This window comes from Notamacropus eugenii, chromosome 5 (assembly GCF_028372415.1).
Source record: "Notamacropus eugenii isolate mMacEug1 chromosome 5, mMacEug1.pri_v2, whole genome shotgun sequence".
In the NCBI taxonomy this organism is placed as follows: Eukaryota; Metazoa; Chordata; class Mammalia; order Diprotodontia; family Macropodidae; genus Notamacropus; species Notamacropus eugenii.
This window is the reverse complement of record NC_092876.1, coordinates 13,453,911-13,465,115: the sequence shown is the minus strand read 5'-3', so window position 1 is coordinate 13,465,115 and position 11,205 is coordinate 13,453,911. Positions and strand designations below refer to the sequence as shown.

Sequence of the window (11,205 nt, the reverse complement as noted above, 5' to 3'; positions counted from 1 at the left end):
TGTGGCCAACAGGAAGCACCCTCAGGTTGTGGCCTTTTGGTTTGCTTTTAACATTCTAAGCAGAGGGAATGAGTCTCTCATGTGGGCAAGGAGCATGAAGTGAGGGCAAATGGGAGTCCAGCAAGGCAAGGAAAAGGAGTTAAGTGAGGAGTCTACATCCACATCTCCAGCTGGAGAGACTGAGGTGAGGAGGGGACAAGAGGCCCCTGAGAGGTTGGGGATCATGTCTTTTTTTTTGCCAGAGCTTTGAAGAAAACATTCACTAGTAAAATCTCAAAGCCTGATCAAATGGAGCTGGGGTGTTAGCCACTGGGATCTTAAAATGACAGAACCCAGTTTATTGGGACACAACCTGAGGGCAGTGAATGGAGTGACCCTAAGCTTTTCAAGATACCTCAGAAGAGAGCAGAAGGGATAGGAAAAGGGAGGAAAGAGGGGAGGTAGGGAGGACATGTGACAGTCCTGACCCAGAGACTGAGGCAAGAACAACCAGGATAAACAACCAAGGGGGTGAACTTCCCAAACTGATGGGACAAAAGCCAAAGAAACCCTTAAGGAACATGGTGTCTCTCTAAACACTCTCATCCACAAAAGGAGAACAGATCAATGAACCTGGCATGAAACTCAAAGAAAAGAAACCTAGAAAACCAAAAAATAAAAAAAATACTGTGGTGCAAATTGGGAAAATCAAGCCACCTCCAAAGGACTTCTCTATCTTGCCCCTGTGCTGGGGACCTTCTTCCTCCCCATCCAGACTCTCCCAGCCACTTCTTTTTAGATACTCATTAGCTATGTGACACTGGGCCACTCCCAGACTTCTGCCTTAGTTTCCTCATCTGGAATATGAGGGTATTAATTAACCTGCTTCTCTCACTATTGGACTGAGACTACAATAAGATCCTCTTTGTAAAGACCTTGGCAAACCTTACAGCACCATATAAATGCCAGTTATGATTTCTCTCCAACAAACTACATCCACTCTGCATGGCTGTGGAGTCCAGGAAGGCTGAGTCTCACCTAGAGTCTCTGCCAGGCAGATTTCTGTGGGGTGGGTCCTATCAGTGTCCCCAAAAGGCACTTCCTGCTCTGAACATCCTCCCTGATGCTGACGCCCAATGCCACACCTTCAGGCTGCCAAACCACCCTGCATGGGGCAATCAACAGGAAACCACAGTGGCAGGGGGCTAGAAAACCTTCTCAGTGAGACTGGACCTTAAGAGACTCAGCAGAGCGAACCTTGGTCACATCCTCAGCCTCAGACTGGACTGAGGATGCCCTCCTACTATCTACTGGCACAATCATGACCCCATCCTCTCTGCCCTACTAAGCCTGGGTGAGTCCTGAGGTGGGGGACCTTCAAACTCAAAGGGAATTTACATACCACTGACACCAGATTCAAAAGCTGTTTTGCAGAGGGATTCCTTTAATCCAGAGAGGAGGCATCAGTCTCAGGTTACCCAGGAAGGTGATGGGAGGAAGCTGTTGTTGGAGGGGTCATCTGGTGCCCAGCCCCTTTCACTCCCATCAGCCCCAAGCCCAGAATCTGATCCCTCTGTCCCCTTCCTCTGGGGGTGTTGGTGGGGAGAATGTGGGGAACTGAAAGAAACTAGAATCTTCTCTGCCAGGGCTGTGTCTGGGCCAGAGGATGAGGTCACAGGCAGGTAAGTCCTTCTTCACAACTCCCCCTGCTCAGAGCAGACAGCTGCCCCCAGGAGAGGGAGGGGAGAGGTCTGGGCAGAGCTGACAGGAGTAAAGTGAGAGGACCCAGAATGAGGTTGGGGGTACATAGAAAGTGGATCCCCTGGAACTGACAGTTCTCATTGCTATTCAGACATACTCCTCAGGCCCTCCCCCAGGGCAGAGAGCAGCTCTTTGGTGCCCCTAGGGAGAAGTGTGACCTTCAGGTGCCAGGGATCATGGGAAGGGGATGTGTACCTTCTGGAGAAAAAAGACAGAGACACATGGAACAGGCTCCTGGATCAGAAATCAGATGAAATGGAAGTGGAGTATCCCATCTCAGCAGTGACAGCAGAAGATGCAGGGACATATGTCTCCCTCTACAAACACTTATTCTCCTGATCAGGGCTCAGTGACCCCCTGGAGCTGGTGGTGACAGGTGAGGACACTCCCTGGGCCCCAGGTCCCTCAGGCAGGACTGGCTCTGGGTCCCAGCAGACCCTAAGCTCCTCCCCAGCCCAGCCTGGCCCCAAGTATCCCTCTGCCTCTGCCCTTCCTGTCCTCCCCCTGTCTCTGCTTCTGCTCTCCCTCTGGGGCCAGAGGTGGGGGGAGGGGAATCAGCATTTATAAAGCACCTACTATGTGCTAAGCACTCTACAATCATTCTCCCATTTAATCCTCCCAACTCTGCAAGGTACATTCTTATGATGCCCAATTTGCACTTGAGAAAATGGAGGCAAACAGTGCCAAAGTGACTTGGCCAGGATCACATACTTGAGAAGTGTCAAATTTGAACTCAGGTCTTCATGACCCCAGGCCCAGGGCTCTATCCACTGCATCACCAGCTGCCTCAGGCAGATCCCATCTTGGGGCCAGAGAGGAGGCAGAAGGCTCAGCTTGGGTCTCAGGACACCAGACAGAGCTGGTGGCTCCCTGGGGAGGGGGCCCAGGGCTGGTGAGGCATCTCCCCCTGCCAGCCCTGACCCTCCCAAAGCCAGGAGAGGATGTTCAGGACAGCCTTGCTACTGCTCTGTCCTATCACCCAGCTCAAGCCTCAGCACAGGGAGGGGAGGGAGTGGCTCCTCTGTATATCCCCAGGAATTTCCTGTATAGGACAGTTTAGGAGGAGAGGATAGAAGTGAATCAAGAGTCACAAGCAAGCCTCCTCCTCTCCTTCCCTCACCTACTTCAGGATGAGTAAGAGCCAGAATCTGCTTTGGAGAGTCAATAACTGGGCAGAAGTTCAGAGATCATTGTTAAATATGCCCCACTCCCATACAGAGAGATTCTAAGACAAAGGCCCAGAGACTGGGGCTCCCGGCCCCCAACCAGGCAGGAAGACACCCTGTCTAAGCTTCCCTCCCCACAGTGGCCCCCATTTTCTCTCCTCTCTGTCTCTCTCTCCTCTTTCTCTCTACTCACTGTCATGTTTCCCATCTGAGCTGTCCAAGGTCCTTCTCCTCCCCCAAAGTTATGCTATTTTCATTTTTCTGGAGATGGGTGGAACCTCCACCCCCAGGCAGGTGTCCAGGCAGGTCCAAGCCTCCCACCACCCATGCCTGCCCCTCCTCTGAAAGAGGGATTACAACCCTAACTCTAGGCTCTCTCCCTCCTCTCCCAGGCCTATATAAAGCACCCTCAATGTCAGCCCTGACCAGCTCAGAGGTGGCCTCAGGAAACAATGTGACCCTCCAGTGTCAGTCACAACCATGGTATGACGTTTGCCTTATACAAGGATGGAGAAGAGATTGCCTGAGGTAAGCCCCAGAACCATAAAAGGGATCTCAGGCCAGATTCCTCATTCAAGAAGTGAACTTTAGCCATAATGGAATTTACCAATGCTATGCCTTTCACAGTGACAGGTCCCATGAGTGGTCAGGTCCCAGCAAACTCCTGGTTCTCACAGTCACAGGTGAGGGAACTCTAGCCCCCTTATCCACCCTAAGCTCCCCCATCAACACTGGGACACCACTACACCAACTCAGGGCCCTGCCCCAGGGGAGCCCAGCGACCAGGAGGGATGGGGGAGAAAGAGGTTCAGAGGGAGGGGATGGAAAGTGTGGGCAAGGGGGCCTGCTCAGAGAAGGAGACAGTGCGGACTCTCCTTCCTGTTCCTTTACCATCTGCCACCTGTTCAGCGATGTTGCTCACACACATATACAATATGTCTACAAGGTCCCAGGAAACCAGGTGGAAGAGTCAGAAGGGAAGCCAAGAGAAGGCCACAGCAGGCCTGAGGGGTAGACTGTGGGGAAGGGGGAGGTTGAATACCACCAAGCCCCTCACCCTTCTTCTCCCTATGTCCATCCTTGGCCCCCAGAGCACAGACAGGAGCCAGAAGAGGGGTCAGAAGAACATGGAATCTCCCAGTCTCACAAGCGGACAGAGCAGGAGAGGTCACTGAGCACACACGCATGTAACAGATGGAAAAGTGAGGCCCAGAGAAGGAAGGGATTTGTCCAACATCCAACACCCAGTCAGTCTGGACAGAGCTGGGGCTCACCCCCCAGGTCTCCCTCCAGGCCTCTCTGGGCTCCCCTGCCCAGCCCCAAACTCTGTTCCCTTGCGCACCCTCAGGGATGTTCTCTCCAAGCTCTGATTCTGGGAACAAACAGTTTGATAAGTAATTGGAGGTTTCTCAACAGAGACTGGAGGGAGGCAGAGCTGGATATCCAGTTAGGGTCTGCCCACTTCATCTGGTGTCCCTTCATTTCTCACCACTCCTCACACAGCACCTTATTCTTCTCCTTTTCCCACCTTCAGGCCATTGCCCAGACTATCCCATCTGCCTGGCAAGCTCTCCCTTCTCGCCTCCTCCTCTTACAATGTCAAGATCCCTCCCAGGATGAGTTTAGGAGCCTCCTCCTGAAGAAGCCTTTCCTGTGCCCCTCTCCCCCAGTTGTTAGGGATCCCACCCCTCAGATGAGGCCCGTTGATTTATTTGTGTACATGGTACCAGAGCATCCCAGGACAATGTCAGGCCCTGGAGGCCAGGAGCCAGCATTGTTTTGCCATGTTTGCTGTGGGGCTGACCAAGCACAGGGCCTGGGCCAGGGGGAGCACTTAATAAGAGTCTGTACACCTGAACTGTGGGCAACCAGGTGGTGCAGCAGACACAGAGGCCAGGCCTGGGGTCAGGAAGACTCATCTTCCTGAGTTCAGATCTGTCCTCAGACACTCACTAGCTGTGTGACCCTGGGCAAGTCACTTAACCTTGTGTTCCTCAGTTTATTCATCTGTAAAGTGACCTGCAGAAGGAATTGGGAAGCACCTCCAGGGTCCCTGCCAAGGAACCCCAAATGGGCTCAGGGGGTGGGAGGATCAGACATGACTGAACAACAACAGAACTGAATTACTGAGTAAGACTGGAGGCTGCCTGAGGACAGGCTCTGTCTCCTTCCCCTTGGGCTGGGGCCTCCCCAAAGACCTGTGTCCCGGTAGCTCCTCCCCCACCTTGGTCGTCATCCTCGGCTTCCCCAGGTCTGGCAGCAGGCATCTTAGTGGGAGTCTCAGCCTTCCTCACCCTGCTCCTCCTCTTCCTCTGCCATCAATGCGGGTGGCATCAGGCTAGACTCAGTGAGTTCTTGGGGCTGCAGGTCACCTAGGCTGAGGGCCCTATGGGGGATGAGCTGAGCCCCAATAAACCCTGGCACTGATTCTCCTTACAGGAAATGGGGGCAGAGAGGCAGAGGTCAAGCAAACCACTGGGAGGTAGGCCCCCAGCCACACTCCGATTCCCCTCTGAGCCTTACCCTCTTCACCTGTCCACCTTGCCATACCATCCCCCTCAACAATCTGTGCCTTTTTGTTCACAGCTCTGACCAAAGAGAAGGGATCCCCCTGAAGGAGACTCTAGGTGAGTGAGGGGGCAATGGCAAGGGGGACTGGGATGGCAGAGGAAAGAGCCTGTTCCTGGTCAAAGCCAAGGTCCTGGCACTTCATGCCTCCTCTTGCCTCCAGATGGTGCTGTGAATGATGACAGTCAGACAGAAGAGACCAGACAAGAGGACACTGCTGTGAGTAACTCAAAGATCTCTCCTGGAGGGAATAGGATGGGAGAGGCTTCCCCAGGGACACATAGCTGGGAGGATTCAGGGTCCTTTGCCCTCCTTAGCCCTCCTGCCCCATGTCCCACTGCATCCCTTCATCCCCTCTGCCAGGCTCCCAAAAGGGAAGACCCTCAGGAAGTGACCTACACCCAGCTGAACCTCAACAACCTCAAGACTGGGGCCGAGGAAACTCCCGCCTCTGGAGCAGTGGAGCCCAGCCTCTATGCTGCCTTTCAGGGAGCTCAGCAGGAGCCCAAGGGGCCCCAGGAGGAAGAGGCCCTTTGTAATTTAGCCTCTGCCTTATGAAGACAGACTCTGTCCTACCCAGTCAGCCAGACAGCCACATGTTAGGAACCTTGCTCCTCACTCTAAGTGAAAGGGCAGAAAGCACTGAGAAATGTTGGAAACAGGGTTCCTCTCTCCTGACCTCTGGCACAGAGAGGCCTTAGCTCCAGGTAGAATGTAACCCTTGCAATGCCAGGCCATCAGCCTAGGGGCAGACCAGTCACTGAATACTGTTCAGTTCTCTGGGTCCTGCACATGATGGATCTGGCAGTACAATGAGGCGGAGAGATGCTGTGTACTAGAGGCTAAAGAGCCTCCCTGCCCCCAGAGGAGTAGAGGAAAGGAGAGGAGGAGGAAAGATACAGGTTCTTACTGGGCACCTACTATGTGCCAGGCTCTGTGCTAACACTTTTCAAATAGGATCCCATATGATCCTCCTAACAATCTTGGGAGAGAGCTGCTATTGTTAGCAACATTTTACACTTGAGGAAACAGAGGTAGAGAGAGGTTAAGGAAGAAGACAAGAGAAGACAGGAGAAGGGATGGGGAGAGGAGGGGAAGTCTCTAAGTGCATCCTCATCAATGGGCCACTGGCTGAACAAACAGTGGGGTAGGGATGTCCATGATGGAATCTCATTACACCTTGGAAAATGAGGCAAGAAATTATTTCAGAGAGTTCTGGGTAGTGTGAGCTGCCGAAAAGCAAACTGGGAAGAACCCAGAGAATTATGTGTACCAGGGCAATAAAATTATAAAGAATGACAACAATGAAAGACCAAAGAATTCTGTCCAGGGAAATGACTAAGCCTGATTCCCAAGGAGGTATGGAGTATAGAGGTGGTGGTCACTGGGAACAGAAAAGGACATGTATTAGGTACACATAGTCACTTGGTGCATTGATTTTCCATAATGTGATAGACTTGTTGCAAAGCTGTTCTTTTGTGTCTCTTGACATTTTCTATTTGGAAGGGGAGTTCTGGGAAGAAGGGAGTTTTTTTGGGGGGGAGATACACATCATTACTGAAATAGAGATGCCAAAAGTAAAAAGCCTATTGTTCAAAATTACGAAAAACAGGGATCAGATGGAAGCATACAAAAGCAGGACAGTTTTAAGGATGTGTGGAATTGTTTGCATACTTTTTAAAAAGCAAATGATGAAATTGAGATTCATAGTTTCATAGAGAATCCTGTTTTTTGGCTCTACTGAGAATATGCCAATCCTTGTCCTTTTGGTCTTTACGTTAAAAATAAAAATAAAATACATTTGGCAAAAACTTATTATCTGGAATTCTATTTGGTGACTATGTCAACTGGGTTCTGGTCAGAGAATGAGAACTCCCCATTGTATAAATGGATACCTGTGTCTCCAGTTTTACCCTCCCATCTCACACTAGAAAAGCCTGGTTGGATACCCCGACAGAGGATTGTTATATCTGGTTCAATGGATGACACTGAGAGTAGCTATTCCCCCATGCTTAAAGCTTAAGAGCCCCCTGCAGTGTGCTTCCCCTTCATAATCAGAAAACACTCTTCTAGCTTTTTAGGAGAAGCATTTATTCCACTCAACAGCATGAGCAAACTTTATGGAATATTTTTCAAAAACAGCTTGGGACTCTCTCTCCCACATATATACACAGCATCCATGGGGTGGTGGGGATGGGTGGAAGAGTAAGAATAAGCTTCAGTCACTAAAGTACTGAGTCACATATGGGAAGAATGTTCCATGTCTGTAGAACAGACAAGGAATACAGGATTTTTTCCCTTTCTATTTTCTTGTTCAAAGCACCGTGCTTGTGAAGGACAGGGTTGACAAAGAGACATTCTCCTCAATCTTGGGAAAGATTCCGCTCAACAGGGAGAGCTTATTTCTGATTAAAGGGCAGAAAGAATCTAATCTAGGGGGACTTTAGGCCCATTGTGTTCCATCTAACTGGTCTGAGTGAAGATAGATCCTTTTGTCTACATTGTCTAGATGGGAGTGGGTTGGCATGAAATGAGTCTCTTGTCCAAGAGTGACATGATCAGTCACATCTCCCAGGACCTCATTAGAATAAGACCAGCTATCATGATAATTTTCATTCTCTCACAATTGCTAACCAATCACAGTTGATTTCTGCCTCTCAGGGACACCCACTTTTCCAAGGGTATTTAAACACTGGATGATCTCAGTGATTCATCTTTGCTTTCTGAGAGAACCACTGAAATCAATTAATTGATCTGCAAGGCATCATTTAAAAACTGGTTATTAATTTCCCAAAATTCTGTCTCGTGGGTTTTCCATTCTTCTCAAAGGTGTAAATGACCTCAGATTGATAGCAATAGTACGTATGTGTCAGCAAGGTAGTTCAGGGATTAAACCTGACAAAGTATTTTAAATATAGTCCATACTAGACCCATCTAATTTTTGAATGGTTAAAGCAGAACAAAGCAGGCTAGAGACAGGTGAGTCAGGAGTCAAATAACACTTTGATTTCAGAGTAAAGAAAACACTTGCAAGCAGTAGTCCACCTTCCAGAGAAGGAGGGCTTGAGGGCTTATGGCAGAGGTAGGGTTTGTAAGCATGAAAACCACAAAAGGTGGGACCACAACACAGTCATTCATAGGTCTTGAGTAAACAGTTCTCATGGTGTGCCCACACTTGCAGGCATTTTGAGGACATTACAGGCAGTCTTGGGTCCTGTGGGAACACTCTCCAAGTTATTGGAATTGTTGAGCCTGTGACTGTCTCAGATCATTAGAGTCTTTGAGCCTTGTGATCCTTCAGTGGGGTACAGAACCAGACTTAGTGTGGTGGGAAAAGGAATGCAGCCCCAGGTTGGGTTCACTTAGCAGTTACAAGCACAGGGATTGTGAGCATGTCTGGAGAAGTGATGCATGTCCTTCTTCTGGAGCACATTAGCTGCAGCTGCAGCTTTCAAGTCAGGTTCTCCTGGGAAATAGAGAAGCTCCAACAAATGTAAATTGTAAAATCTGGCACATAGTAGCACTATTTCAATGCTGTTTCCTCCTCCTTCTCTACCTGGGTGCCTATATCCAAATCTCTCTAAGAAACTTATTTTTGAGGGGGGAAAAGTCTAGTTTGAATTTCACTCTCAATCTCTCCAGGTACATGTCAGTGAAGGCTTCTTCTTGATCACAATTCATGGGGTTCAGAATATTTTTTCTTAAATCTTTTTTCTTATTTGTCCCTTTTACCTGTCAATCAATCAGTCAATCAATAAACATTTATTAAGTACCTATGTGCCAGTAATGGGGTACTTGAACTCTCCTTGAATCTTCCCACTTCATCTGGCATTCTCCTGGGGATGTAAGCCTTTCATTACTGCTAACCCCAAATCTCTGCTACCCTTGACCTAGCTTAGCCCACCATTGCCTGTTATCCAGATAGTCTTTGGTTATTCCCCACCCTTAATCCAATTCTCCTGGTTCCTGGCTTCCCCCTAGAGTCACCCCATACAACTGACCACTCCCACCAAGTCCTTCCCTAAATATCTCCTCCAGTCACACCAAAGTACTTGACCATCCCTAGATCTCTGTCTCGCTAACTCAATTGGAAAAAGTGGTCCAAAAAGCCAATGAGGAGAAGGAGGTTTTAAAAAGTAGAATTAGCCAAATTAGAGGAGAAGTTTCAAAAGCTCACTGAACAAAATGATTCAGTGAAAGAGAGGATTGAGTTCAGGGAAATGAATGACTTTGAGTTCAACCAAGCAGTTTGTAAACAAAACCAAAAATTTGAAGAAAATAGAAGATAATGTGAAACATCTCATTAGAAAAACAACTGACCTGGACAATAGATCCAGGAGAAATAATTTAAAAATTATGGGACTACCTGAAAGCCTTGATCAAAAAAGAGCCTAGACATTATCTTCAAGGATCTTATCAAGGAAAACTGCCCTGAGATTCTAGAACCAGAGGGCAAAATAAATATTGAAAGAATCCACCAATCACCTCCTGAAAGAGACCGGAACAGAGAAACTCCTAGGAATATTGTGGCCAAATTTCAGAGTTCCTAGATCAAGGAGAAAATACTGCAAGCAGCTAGAAAGAAACAATTTGAGTACTGTGGAAATATAATCAGGATAACATAGGATCTGACAGCTTCAACATTTAGGATGGAAGGGTTTGGAATGGGATATTTCAGAGGTCAAAGGAACTGGGACGGAAACCAAGAATCACCTACCCAGCAAAACTGAGTATAATACTTCAAGGGAAAAAATGGTGATTCAATGATATAGATGACTCTCAATCATTCATGTTGAGGAAAAGACCAGATCTGTACAGAAAAATTTGACTTCCCAAGACAAAAATCAAGAGAAACATAAAAAGGTAAATAGGAAAGAAAAATCATAAAAGACTCTCTAGAGCTGAACTGTTTACATTACTACATGGAAAGAAAATATTTTTAACTCTTAAATCTTTTCTCAGTATTTGAGTAGATGGAGAGATTGTACATACACATAGATAGAGAGTACAGGGTGTGTTATATCAGAAGAGATGATATCCACACAAAAATAAAATAAAATAAAAATTAAGGGGTGAAGGAGGAAAATTCTGAGAAGAGAAAGAGAGTAATAGAACGGGGCAGGCTATAACTCATAAAAGAGATAAGAAAAACCTTATTTAATGGAGGAGATAAGGGAGAAGGGGAGACAGGAAATTTAAAGCTACTCCCTCCAAATGTGGCTGAAGGAGGTAATAACATGCTCACTAAATTTGATAGGAAAATTTATATCACACCACAGGAAAGTAGGAGAGGAGGCAACAAGTGGGGTGAGGGGAATGTTAGAGGGGAGGGCAAACAGGAGAAGGGAGTCACTAGAAATAAACACTTTCAAGAAGGGACAAAGTCAATTGTAGGGGAAAAAAATAAGGGGAGATAGAGTAGGACAGAGGGCAATATAATCAGTATTTCACAACATGATTATTATGGAAGTCTTTTGCAAAATGACACATATTTAGTCTGTATTGAATTGCTTCCCTTCTCAGTGGGGCTGGGGAGGAAGGGGGGAGGGAGAGAAGTTGTAATTCAAAGTATTAGAAACAAATGTTGAGAACTTTTATTGTATATAATCGGAAAATAAGAACTACAGGGAATGGAATATAGAAATTTATCTTGCCCTACAAGAAAAGAGAGAAGACGAGGATAAGGGAAGGCTGGGGTGTGACAGAAGGGAGGATACATTGAGGGAAGGAG

The 11,205-nt window shown here is 47.7% G+C and overlaps 2 long non-coding RNA genes across 2 annotated transcripts; both read left to right on the top strand.

The window, feature by feature from the left end:
• The first annotated feature begins 3,403 nt into the window (after window positions 1-3,403).
• Window positions 3,404-4,288, top strand: LOC140503480 (uncharacterized). The gene is made up of 3 exons (XR_011966801.1): window positions 3,404-3,434; window positions 3,534-3,589; window positions 3,998-4,288. It is a non-coding gene; the product is annotated as an uncharacterized lncRNA (long non-coding RNA).
• Window positions 4,289-4,311: 23 nt separating this feature from the next.
• Window positions 4,312-7,274, top strand: LOC140503476 (uncharacterized). The gene is made up of 4 exons (XR_011966797.1): window positions 4,312-5,388; window positions 5,493-5,533; window positions 5,638-5,693; window positions 5,838-7,274. It is a non-coding gene; the product is annotated as an uncharacterized lncRNA (long non-coding RNA).
• The last annotated feature ends 3,931 nt before the right edge of the window (window positions 7,275-11,205 follow it).